At 34.0% G+C, this 17,573-nt stretch overlaps 1 pseudogene; it reads left to right on the top strand.

Moving 5' to 3' along the window:
• The first annotated feature begins 351 nt into the window (after window positions 1–351).
• On the top strand, window positions 352–12,650 carry LOC148205970 (uncharacterized; annotated as a pseudogene).
• Window positions 12,651–17,573: the final 4,923 nt, after the last annotated feature.

Genomic DNA, 17,573 nt, shown 5'->3' with positions numbered 1-17,573 from the left:
CACAATGAAGGTCCACCGGCTAAGGTCATGTGGTATTTACCTATATTACCTAGGTTGAAACGATTGTTTTCTGTTAAAGAAGATGTGAAGAATCTTATGTGGCACGTTGATAGAAGAAAATGTGATAATCTTCTTCGACACCCAGCTGATTCCCCACAATGGAAGAACATTGATGGCACATTTCCGGAATTTAGTGCAGAGCCAAGAAACTTAAGACTTGCACTTGCTACCGATGGTATGAATCCTTATGGCAACTTAAGTAGCAAACATAGTTCATCGCTAGTTATGTTGATGATTTACAATCTATCTCCTATGTTGTGCATGAAGAGAAAACACATTATGTTGTCTATGATGATATCGGGTCCTAAACAACTTGGATATGACATTGATGTTTATCTTAAACCGTTAATTGACGATTTAAAATTGTTGTGGGAAGAGGGCGTCGAGGGCTTCGATTCATATTCAGAAGAAAACTTCAGTTTATCAGTCACATCTCGTCGGGTTAATGAGAAACCAGTGATGGTGGATTTTGATCCCCGATCATTTACTCCTATTGGGGCACATGCAACATCGTTTAGGAGTTACTTGGGCATGTTAGCAAAAGCACATGTCCCTATTGTCGCTAACTATTGGGATGATGTCCCAAAGGTTGATAAAAATATACTATGGCAGGATATTTTGGTATGTTTAAGATGTTTTACTTCCATCATTGACTTTTTTTTGTTGAACATGCTTTAACATTAATTTTGTTTTTAACAGGAAAATTGGGATATTCCAAATGATGAGAGGATAAGGAAGAATATTTTATCCCACATTGCAGTCCGATGGAGGGACTTCAAGACGAGAATGACACGTGTATACGTCTTTGGCTCTAAACAAAACGACACTCCTTGTACAAAATATAAAATAACTGAGGAGGAGTGGGCCCAGTTTAAAGCAATTAGACTTTCTGATGACTGGCAGGTATGTTTTTTAATATTTTTCTCTAGTCACACAAGATGTTAATTTGTGATTTATGCTTAATGATTTTAATTTTTTCAAAAGTCGAATAGGATAGCCGCCCAGGAGAGGCAAAGGCTTAATGATACACCACACGTACTGTCACGTGGTGGTTATGCGTTATTAGAGAAAAAGATGAGAAAACATCATGTTGAGGAGTTAGGTCTTGAGTGAGCTGACCTAGCACCTCCCCCAGCTAGACATGAATTGTGGAAGGCTACACGGACCAAGTCCAATGGCCAGATGACATCCCAGTCTGCTCAGGAGATATCCTAGAGAATTGTAAGTGGAAACTTTTAACTAATTATCATACTTCATTGTCAAAAAGTTATGTAACAAACTTTTTTATGTGTCTAACTTCATTATGCAGGATGAGTTGATTGAGCAACATACTCAAGGCACATTTGTGGCACAAGGTAGGGAGGACCTCCTAGTAGTAGCCATAGGTCGGCTAGACCGTGCAGGTCGTGTGCGTGCTGTTGGAGGAGCTACTGGATTGAGGGACTACTTTGGCCCTAAACCAAGAAGCACAAAAGTCGTGAGGCAGGAAGTGCTTAGTAGCCTCAGGCAACAGGTGCAAGTCGAGATACATGAGCGCATGAATGAATGCTTAAGAACGCTCGAAGAAAAACTTGCGATTTAATTTATATATTTTTGTTATATTTTTTTTATCATGAATAAAATTTTTGTTATTAATAATAATACACATAAAAATTAGTTTCACCTCTCTCTTCTTCCTATTTTCCTCTTCTTTTTATTATCAGCTTCATTTTATAATAATAATATCTTATTAATTGAAGATTAAAAGAATAGGACAAAGAGGACGGGGTATGACATTTGGTGATTGTTATTTGACCATATAGAAACAAGGAAAAGAAAGAAAGAAGCAAGGGTAGGGTGCCCCAACAGGGTTACGATAACAGTGATGATATCTATCTAGGACTGTGTCGGGGGACCACGTCCACCTTTTGACGCATCTCTTCCCTTTTTTGCTCTCAATGGTAGATTGTTCCGACCCAACTCTTTGGCTCTATATTCTCTATAGATAGCTACGTACAATATTTTCTTTTTCTTTCAATTACTTTTAAGGACCAACTGCGTATTTCAAGGGTTATCATTCTCAGATATGGCGCTTTCAATAGCTTCGACAAATGTGACAGCAACAACCGAAGTTTTTACTCCCTCCTTTATATTTTATTTTGTCTCTACTTAACCTCAATAAATCAAAACTTGTTTCATACTGAGTCTTTCAGTTTTCCTATTTGGCTTATAAATATAATATTTTAATTAAAGTGTCCTACCAATTTGAACTTTTAAATTGTTTTTTTACTTTACTTTCAAATTATTTTTAAAAAATGTGTAAATTTGGGTTTTAGTTTAGAAAAGGTGTAATATTTGTATAACATAAACCTCTACTCTATTGTTATGCTTACCATTATTATTATCGTTATTATATAATAATAATAATAATAATAATGTGAATATTTTTATTGTTATTTGGGATTATTATTATTACAAATATCTTTAACTTAATTGATAATTGATTTTAGTAGAATAAATATGGTACGACATCTCTTGTAGTTTAAGTGAGATTTTATGCAATATTATGATTCATTTCTATTCTCCTCTTGAAAGGATATAAGCCTCCAAAAGACACTCACATTAGTTAACGAAAAATGGATAAATACTAATGAATTTTTAGTTAATATTATGTCAAAAAATATCAAACTATTTATAGGATTTTGATGAGTATTTTATTTTAATGAGTCTTGTTCAACATGGTACAATAATTTTAGTATCTTATTAGTAGTTTCTTTTATAATTATGTGAATAATATAATATGTTTAACTTGAATATGAATATGTTTTGACGATGATCGAAAATGTTGAAAATGTGTCTTAGAGTTAAAAATAAGTATAAAAGTTGTTTTAACATTTTTAATTGATTAAGCTAATAAATGGTCGGTTAAGTTGTTCATAAGAAATTTATAACAAAAAATTCATTATTATTTTTCACAAATGATTAAACCAGAGTGTTAGCCTTGAAGTGAGCCTGTTGGTGATTGGATGAATCCAATAAAAAAACGTGAAGATAATTTGAAGATAGATTAGGAATATGTTAAGTGTAAGTTATCTTAAATCTATAATGTTTGATTGAAATTGTTCTTGATTTAATAAACTAAAAGTGACCGAAGAATTTGTTAAAATGTTTAGCTTGAACTTTTTAATCGATTATTTTTCACTTTAAAGGTGTTTAGATGGGTAGTTTATAAGATGGGTGGTTTATAAGTGATGATTTATTTGTTAATTCGTAGTATGTTAAAATTGAATTTTAATGGACTAAAATGTTCCTAGCTTTTAGAATATATACTATAGATATTTTAATCGATTAATATAATTGTCAATCAGTAACCGATTGTTTCTTACATGGATCTGGTTGAATGTATCAAAGCATAAATTTATACATCAAATCCTTCATGTTCAACTAGGAGAACTCTTTTCTAAAAATCTTTATTTCAAAAACGAGAATGAGTTAAAGTGTGTGATGTTGAAAGAAACTAGCAAGATCAAATGTTCTTGAGAAGATTTTGAGCAAGAAAGCAAAGATGGTCTTCCTCTAAGCACTTGTATAAAGTTTTTATCATTTCGTTTAGGTTGTATTTCTCCTAAATTCTATCTTGTATTTTCTTGAGCTTTTGTTAAGATTCTAGAGATGTGCAATAGGGTTTTGCGTAGTCTTATAGACTTCTTGTGGAGCTCAATAGGTGTTGGTGTGAAATTGTATTGTGAACAACTTGTAACTTGTACTATATTATTGATTAGTGATACGCTTTACTTAGGTTGCAAAGTTGATTGGATTAAGCTCTTAAATAATGAACTAGTATAATCTCTTTTTGCATTCTTGACTATATTTTCTTTAGCTTTTCATATATGTGAAGTTTCTTTTTACTGCATTATATCTTGATCATTGCCTCTAAATAAAGTTTATGATTTTAAAATTGTTGGTTTACGAAAAGTTTAATCGAGAAAACCAATTTTACTAATTGATTTGTTTTCTCTCACAAAGAGTGTTATTCTATCCAAATATAAATAATTAACTAAATGTAAAATTTAGCTAGTTGAATAAATGCACTTAGTAATAATGTCTCATAGGTTTGATAAAATCGACTCAATAAAAATTGATTTATGAAATACTCTTGAAAAGATTGGGCGTGAGTTCAATTCACAGCCCAAACTCATAAACTCAGTCAAATCTTTTCTATAATTAGTATCAAAGCTGGTTCTTGTAAAATATTCAAAAATTAAATCTTAATTTTATTTATTTTTTAAACACGATCTAAAATAAGTTGTCATTTTCTAAAGAAGCTTATATTCATAGAACTATTATCTTTAGTGGTATAAATTATTAGTTTGGAAAGTAAGGATGAAATTTTTTATTGAATCATTGTGAATAGTCCATTTATTCGAAAACATGTTAACAATTTGTAGGTGGAAAAACCTTGGAACATGTGGATTGCAAAAGAGAAGAAGAAAAAACAATAGGATCATGAAACAAATATAATAACATTTGCCTTGAATTTAAATGAATTTTTCAAAATATCACAATATAATTGTCACTAGTACAAATTTCGGTTTTAAACGCGCCATATACGCTTCGGTCATGGGAAAACCGAAACATATAAGAGTATATACCTCGGTTGCAATAGAGCCCGTGGCGGAATGCCCATATTGCTTCGGTTAAAACAAGAGCCAAGCCTATACCTCTGAACAACGCACTGCAGAATAGAAAGTTTTGTCTGACAACTTTTTAAGAAGGCTCTATTGCCTCGGTTCTGCCAGGCAACCGAGGCCTAAATGTCTGCTACACCTGCACCTGCTACGTTGCTAGGTACTTTGTTTGCTACGCCAGAGCTAAGGCATCGGTTCAGGAATGATCCGAGGTCGTTAGTCAAAGCTAAGGCATCGGTCAGCAAGGAACCGAGGCCGTTAGTCACGCATACGAGCTCTTTATACTTCGGGTTTGTCTTTAACAAGTGCTATATGATGCTATTACCTCGTTTTTTTAGTCACCGAGGTATAAGCTCCAATTCATATTTTAAACCAAACCTTTCATTTACGCGTCTTCTTCCTCTGCGTACGCATTCTTCCTCTTCGAGTCCACCACCACCACCACTGCCACTCCTTGGCTCGCCGCGCCGCCACCGCTGTGCTGCTTGGTCTCGCCTGCCTCCTTCTTGTTAGTGTTCACGAAAGGCCCTGCTCGTTGTCGTTTTTGGTTGCGCCTCCTCCGTTCGCCGTCACGCCATTGGTGCCCGCCGCTGCCTCTGCCACTACTGCCTCCGTCGGTGCTGCCTCCGAAGCTGTTTGAATCTTGCTACCTGCATTGAGGTTGGTTGATTGTGTTCTTGCTGATAATAATTGTTGGAGGCAGAAGCTCATATATAAATTTTACGTTTGGGTTGTTTTCATTTGGTAATGTTTGGGTAGTCTTCATTTGTTGTGTTTGATAATAAAATTGGTGCCTGCTTGGAATTTTGGCAGTTTTCCTTTGTTAGTTTTTTCGACAATTTGTGTATTGGGGGTTTGGGAGTTGGATTAAGACATAAAGAACAAAAACAATTGATAGGGAAAAACGGTGAAATCTTAATTATATATTTAGAAATGTACAGTGTAGTGATTGACACGTTAAATTGTAGCATTGTTACCTAATAAAATTTAAGCTGAGTTGTTTTTTTTAACAAACTTTGAAGGCTAGGAATTGGGATGATTAATTGGTGTTAAGTGATTGAAAATGTATTTAGGTTTTTATTTATTTTTGAATTTAAAAAGAAGAATAAGTCTTTTAAAAGAAAGGAATTCAAAGAATGGAAGTGAAGTTAGTTAAAAAAGTAAAGACTGAGTATTTTTCAAGGAATTGATTCAAAGAGTGTAACTCAAGGTAGTTAACAAAATATAAGACATAAAAAAATAACAAGATAGATAGATTTTGAGACTAATTGACGTTGTTTACTCTTGGTTGAATATATTGTTTGCTTGAATATATTGCATGTTGCATATGTAATTATTTGTTTGCTTGAATATATATTGTTGTTGTGATTTATTCTTAGTTTCCCGTTTGAGATTCAATACAAAAATTATTTACTATCTCCAGATTTTTTGACAAATGTACTTTTTACAAATGAAAATAGAGGAGATGATAATAATAATTTACAAGTATTGAATCTTGAATTGTCCGGTTGGACAGTTTAAGAAGAGTAATAACTTATTCATAGTTTATTATAACATATCAATTTTAATATACATGTCTTAAATTTCATGAAAATATGTCGTTGTGTTTTGTATTGATGTTCGGGTGCATATTTGATTGTGATTTATAATCACTTTCATTTCGTGTAACCTGAAGACCAATGCGAAATGCTGGCAAAATTTCGTGAAACTTAAGATATGTTGTTTAAAATTGATATGTTTAATAAACTAAAAAAGTGAATCTTCTTGAATGGGATAGGGTCACACCTTGAATACAAAGACGATCAAAGTGATCATTCAAGATTATTGAAATTGTGTAAACAATTTCAGTAAACATGCGTACGGATAGAGGGTGGATTAATTTACCACGCATCAACACTGAGTACGAGAGAGGGGTAGAAGAATTTATAGAGTTTGCGCAACGTAATGCAAGTACAAGTGGTGATGATGAAGTCAAGTTCAGATGTCCCTGTGTGAACTGTTTGAATGGGAGGAAGTTGAATGCAACTGATATTAGGGAACATCTTATCTGTGATGGTTTCATACGAAGTTATACAACATGGATATGGCACGGCGAATTAACAGCCTTTCCAACTGCCTCTCCAACTGAAAATGTTTATGATTCCACAATGGATATGGAAGATCAAGCAGAAGAAGACAACTTAGAGGACATGATCCGCGATGTTGGCGTAGAAGCTTTTGCCCAAGCGCATATGTATGAAACGATGTCCACTGATGCAGAGACTCCTTTGTATGCGGGTTCAACTAAGTTCACACGGTTGTCAGCAGTGTTAAGGCTCACGAATTTAAAGGCGAGCAATGGATGGAGTAATAAGAGTTTTACAGAATTGTTGTCGTTGTTGAATGAAATGCTGCCATATGGAAATACGTTACCCAATCGTAATTATCATGCAAAAAAATTCTTTGTTCGATGGGTATGGAATATAAACGGATACATGCATGTCCGAATGATTGCATATTATATAGGAATGAGAATGAAGTTTTGATAAAGTGTCCAAAATGTGGGTTATCACGATACAAGTCAAAAAACAACGGTGAAGATGGTGGTCACACAGAAAAGAATGGTTCTCCTTTGAAAGTAGTTTGGTACCTTCCACTAGTTTCCAGACTTAAGCGTTTGTTCGCGAATCCCAAAGACGCTAAAAACCTAAGATGGCATGCAGATGAGAGAACAACTGATGGGCTGCTTCGTCATCCAACTGATTCAAAGCAATGGAAAATTATTGATCAAGAATTCTCCCAATTTGGTGAAGAATGTAGAAATCTTAGGTTTGGCTTAGCTACTGATGGAATGAATCCATTTGGTAATTTAAGTACCAATCACAGTTGTTGGCCCGTTATACTGATAATTTACAACTTATCTCCTGGATTGTGAATGAAAAGAAAGTACATGATGTTGTCAATGTTGATATCTGGTCCAAAGCAGCCTGTAAATGACATCGATGTTTATCTAAGGCCACTAGTTGAAGACTTGAAGTTGTTGTGGGTTGATGGTGTTGAAATATTTGATGCCTTTGCTTCAGAAACTTTCTTGATGCATGCCATGTTATTTTGCACCATTAATGACTTCCCAGCTTACGGTAATTTGTCGGGGTACAGTGTGAAGGGTCATAAAGCATGTCCTATATGTGAAGAAAACACTACAGCTCAACAATTAAAACACGGAAGGAAGACAATGTATATGCGTCATCGGCGATTTTTACAATCTAATCATCCATATCGAAGGTTAAAGAAAGCATTCAATGGAGAACAAGAGAAAGACAATGCACCCAGTCCACTTACTGGACTTGAAGTTGCTAAGAAAGTTAATAGAGTACATCATATATTTGGGAAAACGTCGAAGAAGTCTTCTGTAACGACCCCTTGGAAAAAGAAATCAATATTCTTTGATCTTCCATATTGGTCAAAGTTAGATGTTAGACATTGCATAGATGTCATGCATGTTGAGAAAAATGTTTGTGATAGCTTGATTGGTACACTACTAAACATCCAGGGAAAAACAAAAGATGGAGTGAATGCGCGTTTGGATTTGGTTGACATGAAGATCCGAGAAGAGTTGGCACCAAGAGAGATTGGTAAACGTACTTATTTACCCCCTGCATGTTACACAATGTCCAAACAAGAGAAGATAAGTTTTTGTCTTTGTTTAAAGAGTATCAAGGTACCACAAGGATACTCTTCAAATATCAAGAGCTTAGTGTCAATGCAGGACTTAAAGCTTGTTGGACTGAAGTCTCACGATTGCCACGTCTTAATGCAACAGTTGTTACCAGTGGCAATTCGTGGAATTTTGCCCAAAAAATTTAGGCATACCATAACTCAATTGTGCTCATTTTTCTCGTCAATTTGTAGTAAAGTCATCGATCCTACAAAGTTAGATGAACTTCAAAGTGAAATTATCATCATCTTGTGCAAGCTAGAAATGTTTTTCCCTCCATCCTTTTTTGATATCATGGTGCATTTACTGGTTCATTTGGTCAGAAAAATAAAGTTGTGTGGACCAGTATACTTAAGATGGATGTACTCTATTGAGCATTATATGAAGATTTTGAAAGGGTACATCAAAAATCAATATCGTCCAGAAGGTTCAATGATTGAAAGATATATTGTTGAAGAAAGTATTGAGTTTTGCTCTGACTATATGACTAAAGCAAATCTGATAGGAGTCCCTCGGACATCATGGTTGAGTAGATATTCTACAAGTAAAAGCATCCGAGGTGTGAATGTGGTGACGAAAAGTCGTGAAGAATTGATGCAAGCACATCTGTACATATTAAACAACACAGATGAAGTGATCCCATATTTGGAAGCACACAAAGTCGTTGTAAAGGACAATTATCCGCGACAATCAGAGAAATGGAAGTTGATGGAGCATAACAGAACATTCTTGTCCTGGTTCAAATCTGAAGTTTCGAAAGAATCACGGTCCTTTGAGACTTTGTTGTGGTTAGCAAATGGCTTGAAGTTTGATGTTGTATGTTGTACAAGCTACGAAATTAATAATTGCACATTCTATATAAAGACTTTGGATGATAAAAGCACAGTACAAAATAGTGGCGTCAGTCTAGAAGCTGAGTCGCTACATTTTTCCACATCCAAAGATCAAAATCCTGTAGTTGGATCCATGAGATATTATGGTAGAATTGAAGAGATATGGGAAGTTGATTACACTAAGTTTTCCGTTGCATTCTTCAAATGTAAGTGGGTAGACAATAAGAGTGGTGTCAAAATAGATGAATCTGGTATGACACTTGTTGATTTTCGAAAGGTTGGTTATGGAGACGAACCGTTCATCATGGCATATCAAGCAAGTCAGGTTTTTTATGTCAAAGATCCTGGGTCTGACCATTGGTATGTTGCTCTCCAAGGAAAAAGGCAAATTGAAGATAAAGAAGAGAATCTAAGTAATCTTCATATCGCTGACAACCATCCATTTAAAATGACAATAAATTTGGATGACGACCCTCTAATTGATGATATACAAGCAATGCGAGAAGATCACAATGAGGGAATATATATATGACCAATCCATATGATTATGTATGAATTTCATGTTTGTGTAAATATTTATGGCTTTGGTTAAATAATATATGTTATTTTATAAGTGTTTTATTTATCTTTCATCTTATTTATTGTGACAGATATATGGCTGAGTCACCTCATTCATCAGGCGATGAAATCCCCACCACTTCTAGACGGACGAGAGGAGCAACGAGGTTACGACAGCTTATACTTAGAAGAAATGCAAGTGAGAGGACACATGTCATTATTGACGTGGTCACTGGAGTTGCATCTGGCCCAAATGCAGATGTATTTAGGTCTTACCTTGGAGTACTAGCACGTGATCGTATCTCTATACTTACTCCATCCTTTGACTATGTTTCTGAGGCTGATCAGAATCTCATCTGGAAAGATCTATTGGTAAGTTAAGCAATATTGCTCCAAATTCTATATTCATTATATTGATAAGTCTATATTGATATAAGGTTATTACTTTCTTTGTTGCAGATAACATTTGATATGTCAAACATCGAGAGCTTAAGGAATAAGTGTTTATCTGCAATTGCAGAAAGATTTCGAGGGTTTAAGACAAAATTGACGTCTAGATATATATTTGGACCAAAAAGTAATGAAAATCCATGTTCCAAATATTCAGCAATTGACGAAGAAACATGGCGTCAGTTTGTAGAGCTTTGTTCATCCGAGGCGTGGCAGGTAAGTGCAGTAAAATCATTCAATTCATCATTCATAATTCTCTACTATGACAATTGTTTCATTTTGTCACAAGAAAAAAGGTCAAAAGCATAGGGAATAAGCGCTCAGAATAAAAATCCACACCTACTGTCTCGTGGTGGATATAAGAAGCTTGAAGAAAAAATAATGAAGCAGAAGTCAGATAGTAGACTTCCACTTTTTGAGGGTGGTGACCCTCCTCCTCCTCCTTTACCACCATCTCGGCACGAGAAGTGGATGTTAGCCCGTATAAGACCATCAGACTCCTACACTTCCGAGTCTGCGAGAGAAATATCTGAAAGAATTGTAAGATGTCATTTCTTATATTTTTACATTAATTTTGTTATATATATTACATAGATCTTTCTAATGATTTTGAACTTTTGTTATGTGACAGGACTCCTTGGTTGAGCAGAGCTCCCTAGGTCAATTCACACATGAAGGTCGTCAGGATATTCTTGCCACAACTATTGGACGACCTGAGCACCCAGGACGGGTGCGTGGTGCTGGGACTGGCATAGGCATACGACAGTTTTTTGGGTCTTCCTCGCGTCCATATTCATACGAAAAGATGAAGGAGGACATAAGAAAAGAGATGACGCAAAAGATCACAAAGAAGGTTCGAGCAGAGTTGTATGATGAAGTTGCTGAAATGGTTGCGCGCCAGTTCTAGCAGCATTATGAGGATTATGGCAATCGTCCTCCGCCATCTCCTGTAGCGGAACATGTTGTGCCCCCTACAGGTAAACTTATTTATTTTTGGTTACTAATTTATTTTTTGCATAACCTAACATTTAATTTGACAGGTAGAAGCAGTAAAGGAAGTTGTTCAGCTGCCGGTGCCCCAGGGGACGACATGGATGAAACTCGTCCATGTCAGTTATATATTCTTTCTGATACTGGGACCATGCTAGTGGCTCGTGGTACAGTTTATGAGACAGCCACTGTAGTGCATGGTGTACAACTTTCAGAAGATGAGTTCAAGGTCACGGTGGATGAAGTTGTCATAGCGGATGTCGTTCTTCCTGTGCCTACAGATGAGTTCTTCACTGTGGAAGAAGCATTTAAGTCCTTTGTCGCCTGGTCTAGACATTTGGTTGGTGATGTATCTAATCCCTCGGTAAACACTCGTACTATATACTTCTCAATTTTAATATTTACTTCTAATTGACGTTATAACATAACCATTTTTGCATTTAACAGCAGATAGGTCAAGAGGGAAGTCCTACACCGAAAAAGACTCATTTATCTGAGGATGACCCTCTTGGTGTGTTAAACGAGCTTGCTAAAATCATTTCAGATGTGCCGATGAATGTACACTAGGATTCTACTACATTTGGAAGAGAAGCTCAGATCCCATTGTACTTGCATCATCAAGATGTTAGGGAGCTTGCGTCGGGTAGAGAAGAAATTAATATTACACTCATTCAGCTGTGGATGATGTAAGTTTATGAAAACTTTTTTATATAATTATATTTTATCAAGTTACTTATATCAGATTATTTCTTCATTTTAGGTATATGTTTGATGTTAGTAACAAGAAGGGGTTCAACGATGTATATGGGTTCATTGACCCCTCTATGACTCATGAAACACTACAAGAATGATTGAGATTACCGATGGTCATAATTCGTCGGTAATGTATAAAATCGGTCGATAATTAGCATTTACCGACGGCCGTCGGTAAAGCCTTCGGTAATTACCGAAGGATCTAGGCCTTCGGTAAATTTGTCGGTAAATGTCGCGACCTGGTTCATCTTCTTCCTCTTCCTTCGTCGGTGTGTCAATTTTTTTTTTCATTTCCACGAACTCCGCCACCAAAACGGCATCACGCGAATAACCATAGGAAATCATGGAGAATTGAGCTCGCCGGAAAGGTTTAGGACCAGTGATGTTGTGTCATTTTGTCATAGAGAGTTGAGCTTGCCGGAAAAATTTAGGACCGGTGATGTTGTGTCATTTTATCATGCAGAGTTGAGCTCGCCGAAAAAGTGTAGCATCGGTGATGTTCCTAATCGCACAAATAAACTCTACAATAGCCCACCAAAAAACTTGAGCTTGCCGAAAAAGTGGAGCTCGCCGGAAAAGTTGAGAGCATCCCGTGATGGTGGAGACTATCCTGCGATGGTGGAGAGCAACCTGCAATGGTAGAGAGATGAAGCCAGAAGACACTAAGGAGAAATGAGTAGTGGTGGTGTGAAACTGAGTTGGTAAAGAAAATGAGGAGAAATGAGCATCTTTGCCACATATATTGACACTGGAGGCAGAATTTGGGCGGGAAAATTCCCGCTCTTTTTACCGACGGACATGAACCTTCGGTAAATCCTTGGTAATGTGACATTGACATTACCGACGGATTTACCGATGGAACATGTCCATCGGTAATGTGTATGTCAGTTACCGACAGATTTATCGAAGACTTTTGGCCGTTGGTAAATAAAATTCAAAATCCGTCGATAATGCCGTCGGTAATAAAAATTTACCGACGGAAATGTATCCGTCGGTAAAAATCTGTCGGTAATATTAATAATTTTTGTAGTGAAAGAAATAAATTTGATGATATCCAAACATACATCACCACCTGCTTTGGAACGGGGAAGGAGATATATTTTCTCCCTTATATACATGGGTAAGGGAAGTTTGTTAACTTCAACACATTCATTTATTAATTTTGGTATATGATTCATAAGTTATTACCAATTTCAGGTGTCATTGGCAGCTACTTGTAATCTCCATACCGGAGAACACTGCTGTCTGGTTTTGTTCATTGCAGAAGTCTCCTCCCAGCCCTCTTAGATATGTGGTAGATTGGTAAGAATCTCAATGTTTCAACTTTTTTTTTATATAAATGTATGCTAAAAGAATTTTTTTAATAGTTCCCTTGCAACACATATGATGTTATTTGAGAGATCTACTACTACAACTAAAAAGCTTGCATGGGTTGCCCTTAAGGTTTGGTATTTTAGTCCATACTTTGTTACATTTGGTTCCATTCAAATGATGTTACTTAACATTTTATAATTATGATGATATATTGTAGTGTAATAGACAAACGAGATCATTTGAATGTGGTTACTACGTCATGTTTTGGATGATGACCATTATTCGTGCACATTACACCAGTGGATGGGAAACGGTATTATTTAGGTTTGAATTTTATTTTCCCTATAGTTTAGATTTCAAATACACTAATTGAAATCATTGTATTTTATGCAGAGATTCAATAGGACTGCTCCAATTCCAGAGAAGTCACTTCAACTTGTGAGGAAAGCACTGACTAAATATGTAATTCATTTATATAGTAGTAAGTAGTAGATATTAGGAAATAGTAAGTTCTAAGTTTATGTTTCTAAGTTGTTTGATCCTTTTCTACATTATTATTCGTTTAACTTTGTACATTACATTGATTTATGTTTCAAACTTGATTTATGATTACATTGGATTGATTTATGCTTCTAAGAAGTTGATTTATGATTCAATTGAATGTATTTATGTTTTATTATAATTTTCATTCAAAATATACGTTTCTGGATTATTCTGGACTGTTCTGGCTGTAAATATATATGCAGGTTTGTTTCTGTTGTTGGGAATGTTGCAGAAACAGACCTCATTTTAAAAAAAAACAAAGATATATGCCTCGGTTCAAGTCAAAACCGAGGTAGAAAAGCACCTTATGGTCTCGGTTATAACCACACCAGAAGCAGAAAGTCTTGCGGATGAGAAAAAAAAAGGGATCTACTGCCTCGGTTCAAGCTACAACTCTGGCAGTAGGGTGGCAAATACGACCTCAGTTCCCCTGAACCTAGGCATATAGTTCTACGAAAAAAAAATAAAAAAACCAAAAACTCTACGGCCAACCGATGCCAAATCCTTTCCCTTTATGCCTCGGTTCACACCCGAGGCCAAAAGTATTACACTTTTTGCATCGCCTGAATATGCCTCGGTTCGAGAACCGCTGCTTATAAGAAAAAAACAACCGCTGTCATTTCTCCTGATTGTACTAGTATGTGCTAAGAAAACGTGAGATGTTCTTAAAATCACTCATGAGATCAGGAAAACATACTCTTTGATTTGTTTAGACAAGAGTACAAATTTTTTAGGATGCAACCTAAAAGGAAGTATAATGTTTAGAAATGATTTAAAACACACTCTAAATCATTTTATTAGTTTGGGAAAAAACTTTGATGAAGAAGAGTTTAATATTAAAGTGCGAAAGTTATAAAATTCTATAAATAAAGACATAGTCTCAATCTTTGAAATAACTTAGGGTAAATTACACGATTTCCAAAGTTATTTTACACTCTAAAGTGCTTTCAAGCTTTCCAGAAGTGAAAGTTATATTGAATTCTTAAGTTCTTGTGTGCTTATGCTATATATGCTATGTAACCTTTTTCATCTATGTTGTTGATGATTTGTATCAGTGTTATTTTTTGGTGTTTGTATATCCTCTTAAGTGGTTAAAGGGTTGAGTGTTAGTTTTTGGTGTTTGTATATCCTCTTAAGTTGTTAAAGGGTTGATTACTCTTGTGTTTGTAATTATTGTTTTGTTTTTATAAACAATTTCATTATCAGTGGATCAAATTTTTCAAGAGAGAAAAAATGAGAACTGAATATAGGATTGGTTGGATCCAAATCAATAATATATTATGTGATCTTTCTATTATTTTATATTCCTCTTTTTATATTGCTTTTCATTTCCCTTGTCAATTAGATTCTTAAACTAATCGCATTTTGGTTTTTAATATAAAACTCTTATAAAAAAATTGAAAAAAAATTATTTCTTTTAAGAATAAACTTTAAAATCAATTCACTCCTTATCTTAACAAGTTCACAATCTCTAACAATTTATATGCTTAATAATATCATAGTGTCATTAAGTGATCAACATCTGGATTAGCATAAATTAAAAAATTAAGGTATTCAAATATCATAGTGTCATTAATGGTGAAAACTATAATCAAATGATGTATTCAAATATCTTATACATTTACCAAACAATTATTCAAACACACAAGATTATGAAATCCAAGAAGAATTAAAATAATAGAGCAATTCAGTAACAAAAAAAAACCAACAAATTAATCGAAATTAAACTTTCAAGGATAAGCATACATTATAGTACAACCTCGACCTACCTTATTCATGGCCAAATACAACAAGAAAGCAGAGTAATAAACATGATACATAGAGAGAGAAACGCTTTACACAAAATAGATCATCCATTCTTTATAGAATATATATGACCTCTTTGTTAGAAAAAAGTTTTCTCTCCTCTTTGTATATAGTATAAGAAGTTATCTTGTAAATATAAAATAAGTTAAAAATACATTTTATATATATATATATATATATATATATATATATATATATATATTCTTAGCGTGATGAAACCTATAATATTTTATATGGCTAGAGACTTATTGATCCTATAAATCGGGATCTATGTCTTAGAAACAATTGAGACCGAGCATCGAAGATTGGATACTAGAAACAAGATATGACATGTCAGTATATTCTATGGTCTTGCTTAACAGGTAATTTGGTCATTAGGCTTCAAGCTTAATGGACCTATGAGTTGTGACTCATTCGAATGATCCATGGTCAACGACGTAATCACTATAAATAATTCATTAATTAATAGTAATTTACTATTCACTTTTTGCATTAATTGGAATTTGACTAGAGTGTTCTTACTAAGTTCACATAAGAACAATTTTTTGCAGATATTTTCCCTTTTGCGAAGAGAGGAAGAGGATGTTTGGTGGAAGGATATCTGATAGTGAGAAGAGATCATCAAGAGATAACATCTTTGTGAAATATATTCAGTCAAGAAAAATAAGAAAAAACAAATATATATATATATATATATATATATATATATATATATAGTTACAATCTTAAAAAAAATGCTAACTTTTATTACTTTTAAATATAAAAAATTGATAATTGTTTTGTTAATTGAGTAATTAAACTTATACTATTGAAATTAATTTTTAAATATTTAAATTTTATATTTATTATTTAAAAAGAAAAATAATATGTTTTTTAATATTTTTTAATTTTATCACGAAATTTAGTTAACAGATATTTCAATTAAAATTTAAATTGAAAATGTAATAACTATTTAAAATAGAAAGTTTGCGATTGATTAAACAAAATAATCCAAATATTACAATAACAAAGAAATAAATATGTCATATGGGTACATGCAGAGTGTAATATGGTAGAGAAAAGGGTAAAAAAAGTAAAGAAAAGGGCAATAATTTTATAAACTAAAACAGTAATCATATAATATAAGTTAAAAGCTACGAACCAAAACTTTTAAAGTACATCTATACTTATTTCAGTAAAAATCGATTTATTATGAAATAGTCAAACAATTTTATAAATACATAGCTATATATTTCCTTTTTATGGTCTTATTGATGTGCATTTTTGTATTGGCAGTTATTTTATTAATATGAAATATCCATATTTCTGATTATGATTAATCTTCGTTGAGAAATATAGCTTACTAGTTTTCATGAAACCTTCTTTCCTAATTATATCTCTTTTATTTACAAGAATCGAAATGAAGAACTTACTTCAATGTTATAACTTAGCCTTTCAGTAGTCTGTCCCTAATGTTCCATAGACAACTTTCAAATTTTGAAAATTCAGAGTTTTAATTTTCATAATAAAACTCTTGTAATAAGTTACTGAAGGATTACCTTATTGCATGATATGGGGAAAAAAGATGGGTAGGTGCTTCGTAATGACACAAACATAAATGGCCCGCTTGAAAGGGAGTGGTTACAACGACCATGAATCCATACAAACCCATAGGAGTAAAATAATGTCGGATAGCTATCTGTTGGTTTCTGATACTGGAACCTATGTTATGTAAGAAAGCAACTTAACAATTCAAGCCAATACAAAATTAATAATTATTATCAAGACTTTTAAGCTCCTATTCAGACTTTTGTGATTAATTTTAGACTCTTGTACATTCACTAAAGTAATTTGGGATTTGGCAAGGAAATAGGAAAACAAGATGTTGTAGATGGAACTAATGTAATAAAAAATAATCTCTTA

Source organism: Vigna umbellata, chromosome 1, assembly GCF_029865625.1.
Source record: "Vigna umbellata cultivar VRB3 chromosome 1, Vumbellata_1.0, whole genome shotgun sequence".
Lineage (NCBI taxonomy): Eukaryota > Viridiplantae > Streptophyta > Magnoliopsida > Fabales > Fabaceae > Vigna > Vigna umbellata.
Note: the sequence above shows the minus strand (reverse complement) of the source record. Positions and strands in the feature narration are given on the sequence as shown.